A 20,566-nucleotide genomic window follows, 5' to 3' on the forward strand; every position below is an offset into this window, starting at 1 on the left:
GCGATGCTGCTTTTCCACAATTTCTGCCTGTGCATGCCAGTGGAAGCATTCTATTGTGACAAAGTCGCTTGTCACTCACCCTGTGGGTCCCTGTGCTTCCTGGCGGTTTCTCTGTTGTGCCTCAGAGACTCATGGAGACCCTTTATCTGCCCAGGCCTTTCCAGAGGCAGGAGTCTCTGCTTAGCGAGCCATCCTCATCATAGGCAAGTCCCAACTGGGGAGGACACAGTCAGTCCCCTTGCAGGCCCGCGCCTGCTCCAGTGGAGTAATCCTCTGGGGAAGGGTGGGGGGAGTCCAGACCTGCCCTCTACCCTGGACTCTGGCCCAGGGTCCCTATAAGGTCACGAGGCTGCTGGCAGGGCCTACACCCCTGCCCCAATGTAGCAACCTCACCCTGGGCCACTTCACCAACCACTTCCATGTGATACCGTCTCGCTCTTGCTCTCTGGTGTGCCTTCCAAAACCTTCTCCCCTGCAACCAGCTAGGGGGAACCTTTTGTAGGGATTGCAGGGCCTCAGCTGTCCAATGACTGCTGATCAGACTCAGCTGTGGCTAATGGTTAATGAGGCCCCCAGCCGTCTGCCTTAAGTGGGAAACAGGAAGGCATTCCTCCACCAGCCAGTATACCTGCCTTGCAGAATTATGTAGCCCCCATGCAGCAGTCTGCCACACTACGTATAGGTCCAGTTTGTCATTTTGACCATTGGGGGAGTCCACAAGGAATTCTTTTTCTTGTACTGTAGGTGGGAGGGTACCTGTGGGTCAGTGTGCTGTTCCGTGTCATGGTGGATGTATTCCTTGAGTCGGAGACAGCGAAAGTAGGTTTCCAGATCACTGCAGAACGGAATCAAGTTTGTGGGGGTGGTGGGGCTGAAAGAGTCCTCAAGAAAAGGGCATTGCATATCCCATAACCTCAGTCGTGCAGAATGCAATGGCATCAACAGCCTCAGAAACAACTCTGACGTTGTCATCCAAGTGGCCGACAAGGAGAGGCACTGTTGTCATTATGAATAGGACAGACTACCAAAAAGAGGCTGCCAGGCAACTCTCCAACACCACATTCTACAAGCCTCTGTCCAAGGATCGCACTGGGGAATACACAAAGAAACTACAGCATCTGCTCAAGACTCTCCCTATGAAAACACAGAAACAAATTTACACAGACACACCCCTTGAACCCAAACCAGGTTTATTCTACCTGCTACCCAAGATTCATAAACCTGGGAATCCCGGATGCCCCATCATCTCAGGCATTGGCACCCTCTCCACAGGATTGTCCAGATATGTGGACCCTCTACTTAGACCCCATGCTACCAGCACCCCAGCTTTCTTCAAGATACCACCAACTTCCTCAGGAAACTACAGTCCATTGGTGACCTTCCTGAAAACACCATCCTGGCCACCATGGATGTAGAGGCCGTTTACACCAATATCCCACATGAAGATGGACTCCAAGCTGTTAGAAACATTATTCCTGATGAGACCGTGGCACAAATGGTGGCAGAGCTTTGTGACTTTGTCTTCACCCACAACTATTTCAGATTTGCGGACAAATTATACCTTCAAATCAGTGGCACTCCTGTGGGCACCCGCATGGCCCCACAGTATGCCAGCATTTTATGGCTGACCTGGAACAATGTTTTCTGAGTTTTCGTCCCCTAGCGCCCCTTCTTTACCTGCGCTACATTGATGACATTTTCATCATCTGGACCCACGGGAAGGAGGCTCTTGAAGAGTTCCACTGTGATTTCAACAGTTTCCACCCCACCATCAACCTTAGCCTGCACCAGTCCACACAAGAGATTCACTTCCTGGACACTATTCTGCACAAAAGTGATGGCCACATAAATACCACCCTATACCAAAAACCCACAGACCGTTATACTTATCTACATGCCTCCAGCTTGCATCCAGGGCATACTACACGATCCATTGTATATGGCCAGGCACTAAGGTACAACCATATTTGCTCTGATCCATCAGATAGAGACAAACATCTACAAGACCTTTACCAAGCTTTCCTTAAACTATAATACTCACCTAAAGAAGTGAGGAAACAGATTGACAGAGTCAGACGGGTACCCAGAAGCCACCTGCTACAAGACAGGCCTCGCAAAGTAAACAAGAGAGCACCACTGACCATCACGTACAGCCTGAACCGTAGGCCTCTCCAATGCATCATCAGCAATCTGCAACCCATCCGGAACAATGATCTTTCACTCTATCAGACCTTGGGAGGCAGGCCTGTCCTCACCTACAGACAGCCTGCCAACCTTAAACAAATCCTCACCAGCCACTATAGACCACAAAACAGTAACTTTAAGCCTGGAACCAACCCCTGCAACGGTCCTCACTGCCAACTCTGCTCACGTATCTACACCAGTGATATCATCACAGGACCTAACACCAACCATACCATCGGGGCTCCTTTACCTTCACATCTACAAATATATATGCCATCATGTGCCAGCAATGCCCTACTGCAATTTACATTGGCTAAACTGGACAGTCGTATGTCAAAGAATAAATGGACATAAATCAGACACGGTAATGTACAGAAGCCTGAGGGAGAGCATTTCAATCTCCCTGGACGCTCCGTAGCAGATTTAAGTGTGGCAGTCCTGAAACAGAAATTTCAAAAATCAAATGGAGAGAGAAATCTCTGAGCTGCAGTTTATTTGCAAATTTGACTCCATTATCCAAGGATTAAACAGAGACTGGGAGTGGCTCGCAGCTTACAAAGGCAGTTTCTCTGCCTTGGGTGTTAATATCTCTCCATTAGACTCTGACAATTGCTCATATCCCCCAGGTCTTATCTGACCTGTTTTTTTCCTTTCTTCATACATACCACTGATGATGGGCCTTTTCCACCCTTACTGAATAGACCTTGTCAGCTCTGGCCCTCCCTTTTCTGGGACCCCTTTCTTTAAATACCCCTCTGAAACCCCCCCCCCCAACTCATGCATCTGAGGAAGTGGGTCTTTGCCCGCGAAAACTTATGCTCCAAAATATCTGTTTAGTGTATAAGGTGCTACAGGACTCTTTGTTCTTGAAGATACAGACTAACACAGCTACCTCTCTGATACTTGTCAATATGTTAACACATTTTTGTGTAAAATATCTATCTATCTATCTATCTAGGATCAAAGAATGTCATAGTTAGGTGAAGTGATTCTATCCTGATAACCAGGGACTCTGGAAAAAGGTTTTGGAGGTTATAGTGAATAATCGTCTGAGTGTGAGCTCTTGGTGTGATGCTATGGCTAAAATGGCTGAAGAGATTGTTGTATGCATGCCTGGGGGAATTTTGTAAGACTGAAAAGGTTTTCTCACCTGCATTTGGCATTGGTGTGACTGCTGCTGGAAAAACTATTTCCAGTTCTAGTGTCCACTCTTGAAGCCAGATGATAAATTGGAGAGGGTTCAGGGAAGAGCCATGAGAATAATTAGAAAATGTGGCTTGTAGTGATAGATTCACGGAGCTGTAGCCCTGATTTGACATGAGCAGTTAGATACAGGTGAGGCCTCATGTCATTGGAGGCAGAATTAGGCAGCTAAATGGATCAGCAGATTGGAAGCAAAATGTCTGTAACCAACAGGTAAGGGATAATGTCTCTACTGGCTAAAATAGGGGGGATACCCAAGGACTCATTCAGAATGGACAAGATGAACCTGGAATAAAAGGTAGCATAAAGCAGGGTTTCTTAAACTATGTTCTGCGGAACACTCGTGTTCCAAGAAGAGCTTGCAGGTATGCTGGAAGCATCTGACACTTTTTTTGATATCATACGCTGGTGATGTATGTTTTTGGTTATTAACACCACACACAGTGTTACTATTTCATCACTATAATACCTGATTATATTACTTCATTTTGTTTTTGCTGTACACGTTACTCTTTGTTGTTGTTTTTTTTTTTTTGGTCTGACAAAAATTTTTTTGAAAAGTTTTGTAAGTGTTCCGCATGAAAAATACTATTCTCTGGTGTTCCATGGTCTCAAAGAGTTTAAGAAACACTAGTGTAAAGAATAGGTCTTGCATGGATAGTAAATGCGAAGTAATGTTTAAGGCTTTCTGTGTAGCCTTAGATATGTGTTATTCCCTGTATTCAACCCTTATGGCTGAGTTAGATCAATTTAACATAGAATCTGAGAATAATAGAACTGGAAGGAACATTGAGAAGAAATCAAGTCCAGTCCCCTTCACTCATGCAGGATCGTGTACAGTCTAGATCGGGCTGTCCAACACTGGGTCTGTGGAGCCTTTTTGTCTGGCCTGCAGAGCTGACAGTGGCGCCATTTTTAAAAGGTGGCTGGGGGCTCTGAGCTGCATGTGGCTTTTTAAGAAGCCATTTGCAGCTGCCACCTGACTCCTCCTCTGGCTCCTGTATAGCGCAGCAGGGGCAGAGAGAAGCGGCAGGGGGTATGTGCACTGGAATCGCATGCGGCTCTTTGAGAAATAACGCGGGTTAAAGCAGAGGGCTGGGGCTGCCTGGCTCTGGAGGGGCAGAAGGATGGGTTAAAGTGGCGGGAGGGCTGAGGGTGCTTGGCTCTGGAGGAGAGGAGAGGGGACTGGGGATTTTTTCATGTCTGAAAATTGTGGGCACCGGGGGTACTTCCAAGATTTTTTTGAAAAAGGGGTATTTTATATATAATACACACACACACACACACACACACACACACACACACACACACACACACACACACACACACACACACACACACACACACACACACACCCCCCCCCCAAAAAAAAAAGATTGAGAAACACTGGAGTAGAACACCATTTAATTGGTTTAATGGCCAGCAGAAGGGATCCAGCCATTAAACCAGTTAAATTGAGTCCTATTCTTTCAGTGTGTCAGAGTGCTGGGAGCTGCACTGCTGTGGTGAAGAGGAGATGGCCTGACGAAGGAGTAGTGGGAGGGCAGCAGCATGTGGAGCTCCTGGGTAAATTAATCCTGGGTTTAGGGAGGCAGTTTGGGGTTGCGAAGTGGGAGGTTAGCCTGGGGTGGACGGGGGCGGGGAAGCACTTTGGGCCTACAAGGGTTTTAATCCTGGGGGTGTGGTGGTGGTGGTGGTGGTGGTGGTTTGGAGCTATTTTCTGTTCGGACCCCAGAACACACAAAAAATTGCTGTGCGGCCTCCAATGAAAAAAGGTTGAACACCCTGATCTAGACCATCCCAACAGGTGTTTGTCTAACCAGCTCTTAAAAATAATCAGTGGTGGAGATTACACAACCTCCCTAGGTAATTTATTCCACTGCTTAAGCACCCTGATAGGAAATTTTTCTAATGTCCAGCCTAAATTATTTGATGCAATTTAAGCTGATTGCTTCTTGTTCTATCCTCAGAGGTTAAGCAACCTCTGGTAACAAACTTTTTGGTCCTTGAAAACTGTCACCAGATTTCCTTTTAGCTTTCTCTTTTTCCAGACTAAACCCGATTCTTTTAGTTTCCCCTCATAGGTCTTGTTTTCTAGACCTTTGATAATTTTTGTTGCTTTTCTCAGGACTTTTTCCAATTTCTCCACATCTTTCCTGAAGTGTGCCACCCAGAAATGGACAGTGTTCCAGCTGAGGCCTAATTAGCACAGAGCAGAGTGTCTTACTTAACAGCACTCATGCTAATACATCCCAAAGAGACGTTTCAATTGGCAACAGTGCTACACTGTTGGCTCGTATTTAGCTTGTGGTGCACCGTGTGGCCCCTAAATCTCTTTCCAGGCAGTCATTTCCGATTTTTGTATGTGTACGTGTGTGTGTAAGAACGGATTGTTCTTTCCTAAGTGGAATGCTTTGCATTTGTCCTTTGTTGAATTTCACTCTGTTTATCTCAGACTGTTTCTCCAGTCTAGATCATTTTGAATTGTAATCCTATCCTCCACAAGACTTGGAATCCTTCCAAGTTTGGTATATTCCATAAACTGTATAAGTGTACTCTCAGTGCCATTTTCTAAATCATTGATGAAGGGATTGAACAGAACCAGTCTGAAAACTGGTCCCTGTAGACATCCACTTACTATGCCCTTGCAGCATAACTGTGAACCATTGGTAATTATTCTCTAGGAAGGGCCTTGCATGGTGAATAGTCACAGAGAGGTAGCCATTTTAGTCTGTATCTTCACAAAACAAAAAAGCAGTCCTGTAATGCTTTAGAGAAAGAAGTGGGTCTGCCTCATGAAAGCTCATCATTTAATAAATTATTTTGTTAGTCTTTAAAGTGCTACAGGACTGCTTTTTTGTTTTCTCCTGGAAGGGTTATCCAATTACTTTATGCATCCACCTTATAGTAGTTTCATGTAGGTTGCATTTCCCTAATTTATTAAAGGAAAGGTCATGCGACACTGTATCAAATGCCCTACTAATGTCTAGGTATACTACATCTATTGCTTTCCCCATATCTGCCAGGCTTGCTAGGCTGCCAGGGAAAGCTACTGGGTTGGTTTCACATGATTTGTTCTTGACAAATCCATGCTGTTTATCACATCATTTTCTAGGTGTCTCTAAATGGATTCTTTTATAATTTGCTACATTTTCTTTCCTGATGCAGAAGTTGAGCCAATGGGTGTGTAATTACTCTCTTTTTATAGATAGGCACTATATTTACCCCTTTCCAGTCTTGTGGAATCTCTCATCTTCCATGTCTTTTCCAAGTTCAGTGGGCATGCTCCAAAATTAAGGGCAGGCAGAGCACAGTCAGTCTTAGCCTTTTTGGTAACTTGATTTGAATCAATGATTTTTCTTGGTGGAGATTTAAATCAACCAATTAACTTGTTGGATAATTTGTGCTCCGCTGTTATTTTCCAAGTGAATGTTTGGATAGTCAAAGTCCCCTATGACCCACCAAGTCCTGTGCTTTATTATTTTTTTAAAAAAAAGCCTCATTCATCTCTTCTTCCTAGTTAAGTGGGCTGTAGTAGACCCCCCTACCATGACATCCTTGTTTTTTTTACCCTTTTATCCTTACCTGGAGACTTCCCGTAAGCTGGTGTCCTATTTCAATGTGAAATGAAGTGTATCAATTTTTATATATGTAAGGCAACACCTTTTGCCTGTTTTCCCTACCTGTCCTTCCTGAGCAAGCTAAACTCTTGTATACCAATATTCTGGTTATGCATATTGTCATCCCCCGCAAGCTTTGCTGTAAGCCAAATAAAGGAATCTGAATGACAAGACTGGAGGCAAACTGAGTTCTTGAGAGCCTAATGGAATAAATCTTGGGGGAAGACCAAGAGGGGCTCAGTTTATTTAGGTGAGCAAAGACAATTTTAAGGGCTGGATTGATTACAGCCTATAAGTATCTGTTAATTATAGCAGGAATAGGCATAACATGACCTGGTGGCTGGATACTGAAGATGTTCAAATTGGTTTGTAAATAAGGTACATTTTTTTTCTAACCAGTGAGAGTAATTTAACCATTGGCACAGTTTACCAAGGATTATTATGGAGTCCTCATTATTAACAAATTTTAAATCAAGATTAAAATGTTCCCCACCCCCCACCCCCAATGTGTTCTAGGAATTATTTTGGGGTGTTCTATGTCTTTTTGGTATTATAAAATATATATAACAATATAAGACTAGATAATCAAAGTGGTTCTTTCTGGCCTTGGACTCCTGAGCTCTGAAGAAGTGAGTTAACTCACGAAAGTTCGTGCTCTAAACTTTTCTGTTAGTCTATAAGGTGCCACAGGACCCTTCGTTGCTGCTGAGCTCCTATTGTGACTGTCCTTTTTTTTTTTAAGAGTTTATTGCCTGAAAGAGAGGGCATAATATTTAAAGTGTGAAGATGATACATTGCAGCTTAGTTTTTGAGTGTAATGGAGGCATTGTTCCTTGAAGGTAAATGTCTTTTAAATGAGGTTCACCGCAGTTGGTGAGAGGTAGTGCTTGTGTGTGACAGAAGGGATTATGACACACTCTGGAATAGGTGGTTTGAAATATTATTCATCTTGGCTTATAGTTGTCAATGTCATGCTGTCAAAGTTTAAAACTGGTTCAGAGCTCATTGTATTTACATGAAAGGCAAGGCTCACCTTGGGCCAGGTTGAACCAACTATTTGACTTGCTGTTATTTCTTTGGATGATTCCCTTTTGTTCTCTGGAGACTGTTCTGATTTAAAAGAAGGAGAAGTGGGTCTTTACCCCAATGTTTATGTAGATGTGCTTGTTTCCTATATTCAGAGTTAACTGATGCATGCTTGCATTTGCAGATGTGCTGAAACAAACTTGGGGAGGTGCACCTTCCCCATTTGTTTCGTGGGTTATTTACTAATATGCTGAGGGGTCTTAGAAAAGCAGAGCAGTGCTGGAAGGGACCCCTGAGAAGCCATCCAGTCAAGTCACGTACACAGATGTAGGACAAAATACATTAAGGCCATCCCCTCGTAGCTCTTTAAGCCTATTCTTAAAAACTTGCATTGATGGGGATTTCACAGCCTTTCTTGGATGTCTATTCTAGTGATCAACTATCCTTACAGTTAAAGATTTTTTCCTTAATATCTAACTTAAATCTCCCTTAATGCAGATTGAAACAATTACTTCTTGTCCTACCTCCTGTGGACATGCAAAACTGATGATCATTATCCTCTTTATAAAGGTTAACAGACCTTAATGCATTTGAAGGCTGTTTCCAGGCCACTTAGTGGTCATCTTCTCAAAAATAAATACTCAGTTTTTTTTAACATTTTCTCATGGATCACGATTTCCAAAGTGCTCATAATTTTTGCCCTTACCCTCTGGCCTTTCTTCAGTTTGTCCAGACTCTTACTTCTGAGAGTATTCTGCACCAAAAAAATGTAAAATTCTGTAAATTATCTTTGTCAGTAAATAATGTGGACACTTCATCATGGCAGTGGGGAGCATAAACTGCTGACTAAACGGGTAGGAGATCATTCTGCACTCTCCTCCCTGGCCCTCCCCCTCCAACTTGGGTTTGGTAAAGTGGCACTAACCTTGCACCATGCAAGGACCAGGACTGTCCCAGAAATACCTCAGGGCCCTATCCCTCCATGCCAAGCGCACTTGATATAGGCAGGTGGGCTCAGCCTAGCAGGATCCAAATGTGGAGGAGGTTTAGTGTAGGGATATCCAGATATGGGATGAGAGGATTCTTTGTGAAGTAAACTGAGTGTGGGTGGCTGGGAATAGGGGAGATCTGGATGAAGAGAGGCTCATGGGGCGGGGGCGGTTCTGGATGCAGCCAGTTTCGCTCTCCAGGGGGTTCAGGGATTGGTGTTAGGGCTCGGGGGAGAGATCTGGTTATGGAGGCCTCAACAGGGAGGGTGCAGGTTCTGGCTTGGGGGTGTGTGAATCTAGGTGCTGGTTTGGTATGGTTCAGTGGGGTGTGAATCTGGGTGTGGGGGGTTAGTCAGTGTGGTCCAGATGCAAGTGAGGTTGGTATTTAAGTGCAGAGGGCACTTAAATCCCAGGAGTGCAGGAGTTAGTGCAGGAGTGGGGTCTGGAGGAATGGGGCTTAGGGGCCTTCTCCCTTTCCCATGTGAGGAGCGATGGGGGCAAGAAGTGAGCCAAGGGGTGTGAGGTGCTTCCTGAAGAGATTTCTGAGGGTCGATCTGACCAGCTCTGGCCACTTCTTGCCGGGGAAGAGGAAGTTCCATCCTTCCCAGCCAGTGCTGGTAGCTGAGCCTAGCAGAGGGTAGGAGCCACTGTTTGGGATGTCCACAACCCCAACCCCACCAGCGATTTACCACTCCACTGGGTGCTCTACGCACTTGAAACAACACACCCACATTTCTGGGAGAGGCCCATGACCACTTTTGTGGGTTTTTTTTTTTTTTCATTTGCTTTCCTGTCAGAAAGTCACTTTTTTGTGAGGAAGCAAAGAAATTTGTTGGGACATGAATTTTGCACACACACAGTAGTGCAGATTTCCCCCCCCAGGCGTCATCACTCTTAAAGCATGAGGCTCAGAACTGGATGATTTGGTAGTTCACAGCTGATAAAAGCGTATAAGAAGGGTGAGGGGATATATAAAGACTTGGGTAATCTGTGAATGGAAAGCCCTTTTTTTGCCATGAGTGGCTGACTTTTGGGAGAGTTTACCACCACTTCATTTCCCTATTTTACCATTGGAGCCAAAAGCTCGGAGGAAAGAGAGAAGTTTACAGGGCATCTGAGACCCATAAACCTCCAAAAGCCTGGGGCTTACATGTTGTTTAAAGTACTTTGTCTAGTTGTGCTATATTTCATGAAGTCTTTACATTTTGATAGATTAATTGTGTTGACGTTTTAAAAAGTTGAATTGTAGTTTTCTTTCTGCAGGACCTGTTGATTGTCCCTCACAAGTGTTTCTCTGACCTGTTCTTAAAAAAACTCCAAAGTGGAGATTTTATATCCTGTCTTGGAAGAAAGAACCTTTAAGACGTTACATATGAAAAAGTGGTACAAAGTATTTCCTGCTCATTACTTTCACTGGGGCGTATGATAGCTTCTGCTTAACAACTAAAGTAACCTAGTATTTCACCTTGAAATAAGAATGTTTCCCCTTTCTCCCCCATCATCTCCAAAAGATCATCCTGGTTATCTAAATACTTGTTCCCTTGTTGGACCATGGTTGCCATGATATAGCAACAAGAGAACTGCCTTCAGAGTTTGCTTCCATCTCTTGGAATACTCCTGGTATCCAGAGTGCTGGAACAACTCTAAATTCATGCCGCAAATCTGCATTTCAGTCAGAAATATAAAGTACATTTGCTTCTTGTTTCAGAACTTTTTAAATTAGAAGTAAATCTTATTTTTTGCCCTTTCTTTCACACGTTTGTGAAGTGATACAAATTGTGACTTAGATAAATAGACCAATGACAAGATCAGGGTTACTCATACACAATATTAGAATTAGCACATATTACGTTGACAAGGCTTTTAAACTGTCAGCTGGTTAACTGAGTAGTATTTATCAAAAGCGGTTTGTGCGATTTGATTCTAATTAATGCTGGTGTGTTTATATGGAATGTAAATATTCGAAATACAAAGTTAAGCAGGTATGATATAAAGGCTCTTCTTTGATTGCTTGCTCCTGTGCATTCCAATATGTATGTGCACACCTGCATACACAATCATTGGAAGATTTTTTTTCCCTTAGCAACTCTAGTCAGGTCGGCTGTAGTGTCTCCTATGGCAACATCTCCTCAGATATCTACCCCGACGACTTGTGCCCCACTCAGATCCTTCTTTACGCATTGACGGTCATTGGAGCATGAGTCCTGCTTCTTGTTTGCTGCTCTTCACTTAGTAGTTTGTTAGTCAGCAGCAGGGGGGTTCTCCTCTTTACTTTTGTATCATGCTCTCAGGACATACAGCAGCTTCATGCCTTTTTCAACATGCAGAGAGCACATACCTAAAGGCGACCTACATTCTGTATGCCTGAAGAGTTTGGCAGAAATCCATCTCCCAGGCAAGTGCTTGATTTGCTGGGGTTTAAGCCTAGAACTGAGAGAGAGAGACCAGAGGTTTACACTCCTTCTCATGGAGTTGGCGTTCCAACCACAGCAGCCAGATGCGTCTTTGACTCCCTTTGTGTGCTGTGCATGGTCCTCAGTGTGGCATAGGTGGTGAGGGAGGAAGAAATCGGCACTGTTCCATGATATGGTGCATCATCCTCAGGTAGACACTGCTTGCGTGCTCAGGTGCTGAAGACAGAGAAGCACGTGGTGAGGGAATGTGCACTGGGTCAGAACACAGAAAGGGCTCTGGTGGTGCCGCATGAGGCATCAACCCCGATGCAGCCTGGCATTGCAGCCCCGGCACTGTTGACTCTGGTGCCTGGGACCAGCGCGTTTCTGGATGGTCTCACTGGCCCTAATTATCCCCTCCCTGGATCTGTGGTTCTAGTTCACCGTCCTTGATTTCAAGGATGTTATTTCATATCAACATTATCCTGGCCCTCAGGGGTTTCCTCCGCTTTGTTGTAGCAAAGAGACATTATCAGTTCAGATGCTTCCCTTAGAGCCAGCCATGGCCCACAGGATGTTCATGAGGTGCATGGCGATGGTAGCAGCATTCTTGCTCAGGCACCAGGTTCAAGTATTCCCATACCTGGACGACTGGCTAGTTATGGGCAATTCCAGGGAGCTGCTGCTGTGGCACACAGACCTCACGAGGGCCATGTTCCCCCAGCTTGGTGTTATCTTCACATGCGCAAGTCAACGCTCATTCCTATGCAGCACACAGAGTTCACACAGGCCTTGCTTAATTTGACAAGGGCACTAGCCTTCCTTCGCAAGGACTGCTTCTCATGCTATGACTGGCCTCATAAGGGACCTTCAGTGCTGCCTGATGACAACGTCTCACCTTTCGAACTTTTATGTCCTCCCAAAGGGCTCCACCCCCACTTTGCACGCCCCTGCTCCAGGTGGAGTAACCATTAGAAGCGGACTTTGCAAACTTTGCCAAAGGGGTGTGCAACTGATTGCTAGACAGTAATAGAAAGCTAAAGTTCAGGAATCCTGGAATCTTTTCCTGGATCTAGGAGAGGAGTGCAGTCTTGGGGATTAAAGTGGCTTCAGTGGCAGGAGAGTCAAGTTCATGCTATTATGAGTTGCACGTGACTGGATAAGATTTGGATGTGCTGTATTAGAACATAAATCTTTTTTCCCAGTTCTGTTTTGACCTTGTGTAACCTCTATAATTAATTTGTAAAATCAGGGAAATTATTTGCGGTTGTATTAGGGAATGCTCTGAGTTGTGGTCAGTAAGGGTTGTAATGTGAATGACAATACAACAGACATTAATAGATGTGAGACTTAAACTCGGTCTTCTAGCTACCAACATAGTGCACCTGTTTGGGTAATGTAATGGACCAGGCAGCTGTATTTGTTGGAAATGCACAATGCTGTGCAAAACTGAGTATTCTGAAGAGCTCTACACATATTCCTTGCTGCTATGTTTATGTTGTGCAGGAGGGCATATGCACAAATTTAGGCAAAGTGGGAATAGGAACTCTTCTTTTGTCTTCAACTTCTGCAGATATTTTTATAAAAAGAAGTTTCTGGGCAGGGGCCTTTTGCCTTCTTGACAGATGTTACTTCACTGGAAATTCTGCAACCAGTACACAGATTAAATAGCAAACTTTTGTGGGAGTTAAGCAGTTTGTGATTGAGGTTATTGCCCGTTGTTTCTTTGCTCACTGCTGTGTAATCATAGCGAACTAGCACTCTCTCCATCTTCTCTAATGGTTTCTCTGCAGAGATTTTTTTTTCCCCCCAACATATTCTAGAGATTCGTCATCTTGCTGAAGTAGAAGTGCTGGTATATGAATTGGTTTTTGGAAACCACTGAAGAGAATGTAGTGGATCATGGCATTTTCTATTTGCTTCATAGGGTCATTTCAGGAGGAAGTGAAGCATTTCTTTTACAAATCATAGTGTGTTTGTGTAGGTAACTGCTGTGTAGAAAAACACATGCCTTAACAGATGACACTATTACTTAGAAAATTCACCAAGTAAGAAGCTCTCTCTCACTTGCTCTCATCTCTGTCTTCTATGCAAAATACTAGTTGTACAGGCCTTGCAACTTGCCCTGCCCATCATACTGCTCAAGTCCCATTTGATCAGTGATGAAAGAAAATTCTAAAGGGCAGCCTAGAGACCACAAACTTGAATGTTTCAGTGGATCTTATTTGTGCAGGGATTTACTGCAAACAGAGACCTACATTCAAAAATGCACGGGTCCCTCTCAAACCATATGGGGATCTTTATTGCCAAAAGAGGCACAAGTCATATTTCAGATTCAGGAATGCTATATTGTAAATATAAGCATTTTTCTGCCTCTAGCTGTAAACATTTAAAAGCTATTTGAGTTCAATTGTACCTTCCCTGGAATGTAGACAGGACTAATAATTTTCCTCAGGATGCTACAAAACACCTTAGCCAGATGGACACAATCGGTCACTGTGAATAAGGTGGTGCGGGTTCAACATCTCTCATCTGGCAGCTTGGGACCTGACCTGTGCTGGACGAGAGAATTTTTTGTAGGGTTTCTAAATGGTCCTTTGTTCCCCCTTTTGCAGTTTCGGATTCCAGTGTAATGTACAAAAGTGTTTGTCCTTTTCTTATTGTAGGTCAGCTAATTAGATGCTCTGATAGGCTCTATTTGGGACTTAGTAAAATGTCTATAGTGCATAGTGTCTGGAAATGTTGCATATTAAAGTTCCTACAGCCATGGCTTCGAGTTATATACTTCTAGCTCACCATTCAGAGCACGAAGAGAGAAATTTTTTAGGTGTAGATGAAATAGCAATGTCTCTGCAACACCACATACACTGAAGGTGAATACAAAAGTAAACATTCCTAGCTTGGTAGGTGTACAACAAAATCACCTGGCTCAAGAATAGTTTCCGTTCCGTTACGGCTGCAGACTACTGTTACCCAAGAGGAAGGTCATTTTTCTTTTGGGAGAAGTGAGACAACTGTGCCCAGCTTCTGGCTCTCTCCAAAATGTCGCTGTTAAACTGCTCTTTCAATGGCAGTGCACACAGACAGCCCAGGCTCTTCATGTTAGCATGAATTCCAAATACTTCTGTAAGCACACGGTGCTAAATCTTAAGGCAGTTAGATTATTCATTTCCGTTAGGATTAAATTGAAATGCTCACCAGGGTACAGTTTTTCTGTTTACTTGGACAGAAAACAAAGCTTGTATCATTCTTTAATCTCTAAAATATTACTCACAGAGTTTTTTTCTCCCCCTAATCTCACTTAAAAATAATTTTCAAAATAATTGTCACTTGGCAATGAAACAAATTAGTTATCTCAGGATTGTAGTTAAGGACATTGCTCAGTTCAGTTTGCTGGGCAGACAGTATCTGGTTATATCAGTTATCTTTAGATTCTGAAACAACTTTGTGACTGTCAAATATGACTTCATGCACATAACACCAAAGAAATTCAATTTCAGTTTTAGCATTGCCTTCAGAATCTGTTCTTTTTGTCTTGTACTTTCCACTTAAGTCACGCTCCCAAAAACGTCATCTCTGTTTTCCTGATTTTAAACATGATGAGGTTGTCCTTGATCCTGTTTTTTGGTTTATTTATTGAACTTCTTGTGTTAACAACTTGAGGAATGGATTCAGATGTTTCTTATAAAATTGTTGTAATCTGGGTTTACCAACCTTCATGAATTTACCTGGGAGAAAGGCATAGGAAGATTTTGACTATCCAGGGTGACAGTGTTCTTGATTGTTCTCAGTGTGGGAAAAATTGTTTTGTAAAGGACGGACAGATCTTTCTGAGGAGTGACACTATTGGACACTATTGTTGCTAGGTCAGCAATAAACCCAAGTCAGGTGTGCCTGAGATGTGAAGCAGTGTGCATCACAGGTTTGAAAACTGAAAGGAACCAGTATCCTCATGCATAATAACTATCTGCATGATGGAATTTTGCCTGCTAATTTCTGCATGAAGTTCATAGCTTGTAAATGAGCAAGAGGATATTTTAGGAAGAGTTTCAGTTAGATATCAAGTGATGAAAAAATCTACCACATCCCTAGGTATAAGTTTTTTTTTTGGTGCAAAATAACCATCATTTAAAAATATGTGCCTGAATTTATGTAGCTTCAGCTTCCAGCTGTTGACTCTTGTTTTGTCTTAGATTACATTGAAGGGCCTCTGTCAGAAATCTTTTTTTTTTTTCTGGGTAATTACCTGTAGACCATGATTAGGTCCTATCTGAACTGTGTCTTTGAGCTTTCAAAGTCACACTGTAAAGCAGACTTTCCAGCTGTTTTCAGAACTCTTTCCAGTATGCTTGAACCTCTTTAATCCAGAAATTTGAGGAACCAGATTAAAGAAATGTTGGAACCATGGAGGGCACTGAAGTGGGGTCTGGGAGGGAGGAATGGTGCATGAAGGGAATATGAGGGGGGAATAGGGTGGGGTGTTTACTTGGTACCGTGCTCTCTGGGGCACGTGGTGCTCTGCACCCCGTCTCTCCAAGGCAGTTATCGGAGTAGCAGAGTTAAAGATATCAAGTGATGCCTCTGGAGAAGAGCATCACTGCTCTTCTGTTCCCCCAGCTAGCGGGGAGGGGAGTGGCAGTTCATAAAGCTGGTTCCTTCTTACCCTGCCAGGGTCCAAACCCTGGGTGTGCCAGGGTCAAGGACACCTGTAGTATGGAGGTTCATGTCGAGTTCAACCTCTTTCTTATATCTTACAACTAGACACGATATTCCAGTAATGGTCTCATCAATGTTACATATAGAGTTAGTATTCCTACTTGATATAATACTGCTTATGTTCAAGGTTTCCATTAGCGCTCTCAGCCTCGGGACTGCACTGATTGCACATATTCACTCTGTTACCTGCCAAGAACTGTAAAGCCTTGTCAGTTGCTGTTTTCTAGAATAATTTTACGATCTTGTGTGTATGACCTTGAATTTGGTTATTTAAAAAAAAAACTGGGTGTGCTGATGAGTCCAATTATGAAGCAATCAAGATAATTTTAAATAGCTTGTCTACCATTTGTTCCCATGCCACTGTTTTTTGTCATCTGTAGATGTTACCAGCAATGAGTTTTTCTTCTAGATTATTGGTAGACACTGAATATAATTAGGCAAACACAGATTCCTTGGCGGAATCCCATTAAAATCCATTGGTTGAGTTATGTTTTCTCATTTACAATTATATTTCGAGACTTGCTGGCCAATATTTAATTCATTTTATATGTTTTCCATTGATTTAGCATAGAGTTGATTTTAAAATCAATGTCATGTGGTCTGAACTCCAGTGCTTACAGTGTTATATTTATCAGCCAGTCTTGTAATCTAGTCTGAAAACAGTTTGTTTTGTTTGATGAGATGTATTTCCACTAAACCATATTTATTTGGCATTGGTTATTAAGCAAATCCGGATTAATTTTGGTCTTCCCATGGTTTCGCTGAGATGGATGTCAGGCAAACGTTCACCTGGGTCATGCTGTTTACCTTTTAAAATAGTGGGAAATTAGCCTTTTATTTATTTTTCTCAAATGTCAATATTCAAGATATGTTAAAAATCAGCCTGTGTGCATTAGTGCACCTTGGTCAGTTCTTTTAATCTTCTTGGGTATAGGTTACTGGATTCTGCAGGTTTATTTTAATAGCTGCCTTTTAACTCCCCTTCCCTGCTACTAGTCCTAAACCCTAAATCGAGGGTTTACTATACTGAATGTATTAATCCAGTGTGATGGGTAAATATCTTCCATTTATTTCATCAATTAAAGGCACCAGCAGATAATTGTGTGATAATTTCATATTTTGTTTAGAGTCCTGGGATAAGAACTAGGCCCCAGCTCTGCAAATAGTACTTTGAATGACATTGTTCATGAGATTAAATTTAAGTGTGTGTACGTACCAAGTAATGAGTAATATACATAACCACATTTTGGTTAAAAATAAGCTACTTGCAAGTAGTCATTTCAGCAATTTTAACTTGTCAAGTGTGTGAAGTTGAGATATAGTGGGGGGTGGGGGTGGAAAGGAGAACCACAGATCAGAAGAAAGTCTAGGGGTAGGTTTTAGTCATTTTAATTGGTAGGTCATGTGGATTCAGATAACCAGCATCCAAGTTCAATGCAGTTGCCAAGTGCCCTGCAAAATATTACCTGTAATATAACCAATTTTGTCACGTGCAGGTGACAGTGACAGTAAGGTTTGGCCCCAGAGCAGAAACCAGGTGCATACCACATCTTGTTGAATTACAAAAATGGTGTTGCCAACCTCAAAAATCATGATTTGGGCCCCAAGATAATTAATTAATTGTTTTTGCCTTATGCATTTGGAACAGTATGTTGTCCTCATTTTCAGTCTCTCCCAGTAGTCATGACTGTTGGAAACATCGTTCTTTAGGCAGGGAGGGAAAGGGTTAGGTTATCAGTCCTGTACGCTAGCATCTTGCAGCCCTAACAAAAAACCATCAGATGTAGCACAACTTGTGATTGAATTTGGTAAAACTGTAAACATGAAAGTTGATTTAAATATGGGGTACAGGACTCTCAGTGCTTTACCTAAAGTTTGTCACACTTGTGTGGCAAAGGTGATAGGAAAGTGGGAAAAGTACTCAAATTAGCATTTGTTTAGTGTTTACAGCTGATTAGCTTTGATTCATTCAGAGAAGTTTGTAATCTCTTTGAATCTGGAATTATGTCTTCATTCATATTGTACAATGCCTGTTATAACGCGGCCTTAATCCTGATTTGGGCCGCAAGGGATTTCTTTGACTGTAAGTGTTACACCAGCTTCATTTCACCATTCCTGCTTCATTTAATCAATTAATTTATAGAGTTCATTTTTGTTTCCAAGGTAATTAGTAGTCATATGCTAAAATAATTTAAGGTAGACAATTAATTCCTTTCAGGTAAATGTGTAACATGTAAATCCTTTTTTGAGTGGGCCTTTGATAAATATGCAGTGTACTGGATGGAAACTTCCCTCAAATTGTCATCCTTACTTTTCTGCTCGGAAAAGCCCTGCTCAAATCCCATTGCTGCAAATTGCTTTGGGTATAATGTGCATGCACATGATACATAATCTTGAATGCGTTGTGATTGAGAACACAGAAGATCAGGCAGTATAACATTTTTAGTGGTTCTGCAAACTGATAACACATTTTCTTCTTCGAGTGGTCCCCGTGGGTGCTCCACAATAGGTGTCGGACTCGCCCGGCGCCGCAGATTGGAATTCTTCTAGCAGTTTCTATTGGATCGCACATGCGCTGACACGCGCCGCTCCCTTGCGCGCCCCCGGCCACATGCGCGATCCAGTCCCCGCCAGTTCCTTCTCAACCGCCATCGGCTGCAGATGGAATCCGCTCAGGCTAAAGCCAGAGACAGATAAGAGAGTTGTTTTTACGTGTAGTTTGTTTGTTTTGTCACTATCAAAAAAAAAAAAAAAAAAAGAGAGAAAGAAGAGGAACGAAGGAGAGAGGGGCGGACAAGAAGGCTAGTTAAGCCGTCCGCTGCCCCGCAGGCCGGTGATTGTTATTTTGGGTTAGAAAGCGCTGATTAGTGGCTAAGTACCCTATTAACAGTAAAGACTCACCGCGATGGCCGCCTCGGGGTTTAAGAAGTGTGAGTCATACTGCGAAGCTATGCCGGCCTCCGATGGGCATAGTGAATGCATTCGCTGCCTGGGAGAGTCACACGTTACCCAGAAGTGTTCCCACTGCGCTAAGCTTACAGCCAGGGCCAGGAAAGACAGGGAGATGAGGCTCAAAATGATCTTGTTTTGATAAGGCTCTCCAGCCGGAACCACTGGAGAAGCCTCACAAAGAAGGGCCCTCTGGGTTGCATAAAAGGAAGGCAGCCTCTTTGACCCCCTCTGTGCAGAAGAGGAGGAAACTCTCCCCGGCTCGATCCTTGCCGGCGGGCCCAGTGAGCAGGATGAGCGGAACGCAGAGCCCCCAGCCACGAGCTCATGAAAGTGGAAGCGCAGCAGCGCACGTGGCAGAGGCTGAGCCTCCGATTACACAACAGATGGCATGCAAGGCACCGCGAGTGCCAGCGAGGCAAGCGCCGGAATCGGCGGCACCGACACAGGCGGCACTGGCTCCCGTGGCGCCGACGGCGCAGGGGCACCCGGCATGGAGCCTACCGGTGCCGGAGGAAGCTACCCGCGTGGCACCGCCGCTGACTGGGCCGAGCGCAGTGCCGACAACGGGGCCGAGATCCCCGGCGCGGGAAGGGGCGGTGCCCACCCCACAGGGGAGGGGCAAGGCAAAAGCAAAAACTCGGCCCCTCAGTCCTTCTCCAGGCAGGGCCGCGCTGCCCTTATCACCTAGCCCCCCCGCCGCACCGACAGGCTGTAACTCCACCGGCTTATCTAGGACCTCCCTCTCCGTTCCTCCAACCAATTTCGCCTTGGCTTGGGCCACCTTCACCGTTTCTGGGCATGGATCCCCTTGAGTACTATCACAAACCAGCTTCACCACTATCTGTCGTCGCGGAGGTCCCACTCTCCCAGACATCATGGGTACACTCCCCAATCGTGGTCCAGGTCTCCATCACTGGGCCCTTGCCCATGCTGCTGTGGTCCTCATCATGCTGAACACAGATACCGCAGGTCTAGATCCAGGGGCAGGTCCTCCCCTGATTCTCATCAATACCCCCGTGTACACTCTCACTCTGGGACGGGAATACAGTTGTCTCAGGGGGAGTTAGGTCCAGAATCCCGAGACTTTCCTTCACAATCCTCCAGGGAGCAAGTATATCATCGACCTTGGGAGCCAGAGGATTTGAGGGAGGTTTACCGCAGTGGTTCCTCCTCATCCTTCCCAGATGAGGCCATGGCCCCCGGGGATGTCTCCACCCCGGATGACCTTAAACAATTCCAGGAGCAGTTCAATAGAGTGGCTTTCACGCAGGACATTCAAATAGCAGAGGTGCAGGAGAAGCATCATAAACTCCTGAAAAACTTGAGACCCCCGGCTTCATCTAAAATCGCTATCCCGCTGGACGAAGCCATTATAGAGTCAGCCACTAACATATGGCAGACTCCGGCCTCTATTCCGCCTATGAACAAAAGAGCAGATAAGAAGTACTTCGTCCCAGCTAAGGGCATGGAGTTCCTGTTTAGC

General features: G+C 44.1%; 1 protein-coding gene across 1 annotated transcript in view; it reads left to right on the forward strand.

Moving 5' to 3' along the window:
• DDX10 (DEAD-box helicase 10) overlaps positions 1 to 20,566 on the forward strand; it is a 359,790-nt gene that overhangs the window by 67,668 nt on the left and 271,556 nt on the right. The gene's annotated exons all lie outside the window — the stretch shown is intronic.

Source organism: Carettochelys insculpta, chromosome 1 (assembly GCF_033958435.1).
Source record: "Carettochelys insculpta isolate YL-2023 chromosome 1, ASM3395843v1, whole genome shotgun sequence".
Taxonomy (NCBI): Eukaryota; Metazoa; Chordata; order Testudines; family Carettochelyidae; genus Carettochelys; species Carettochelys insculpta.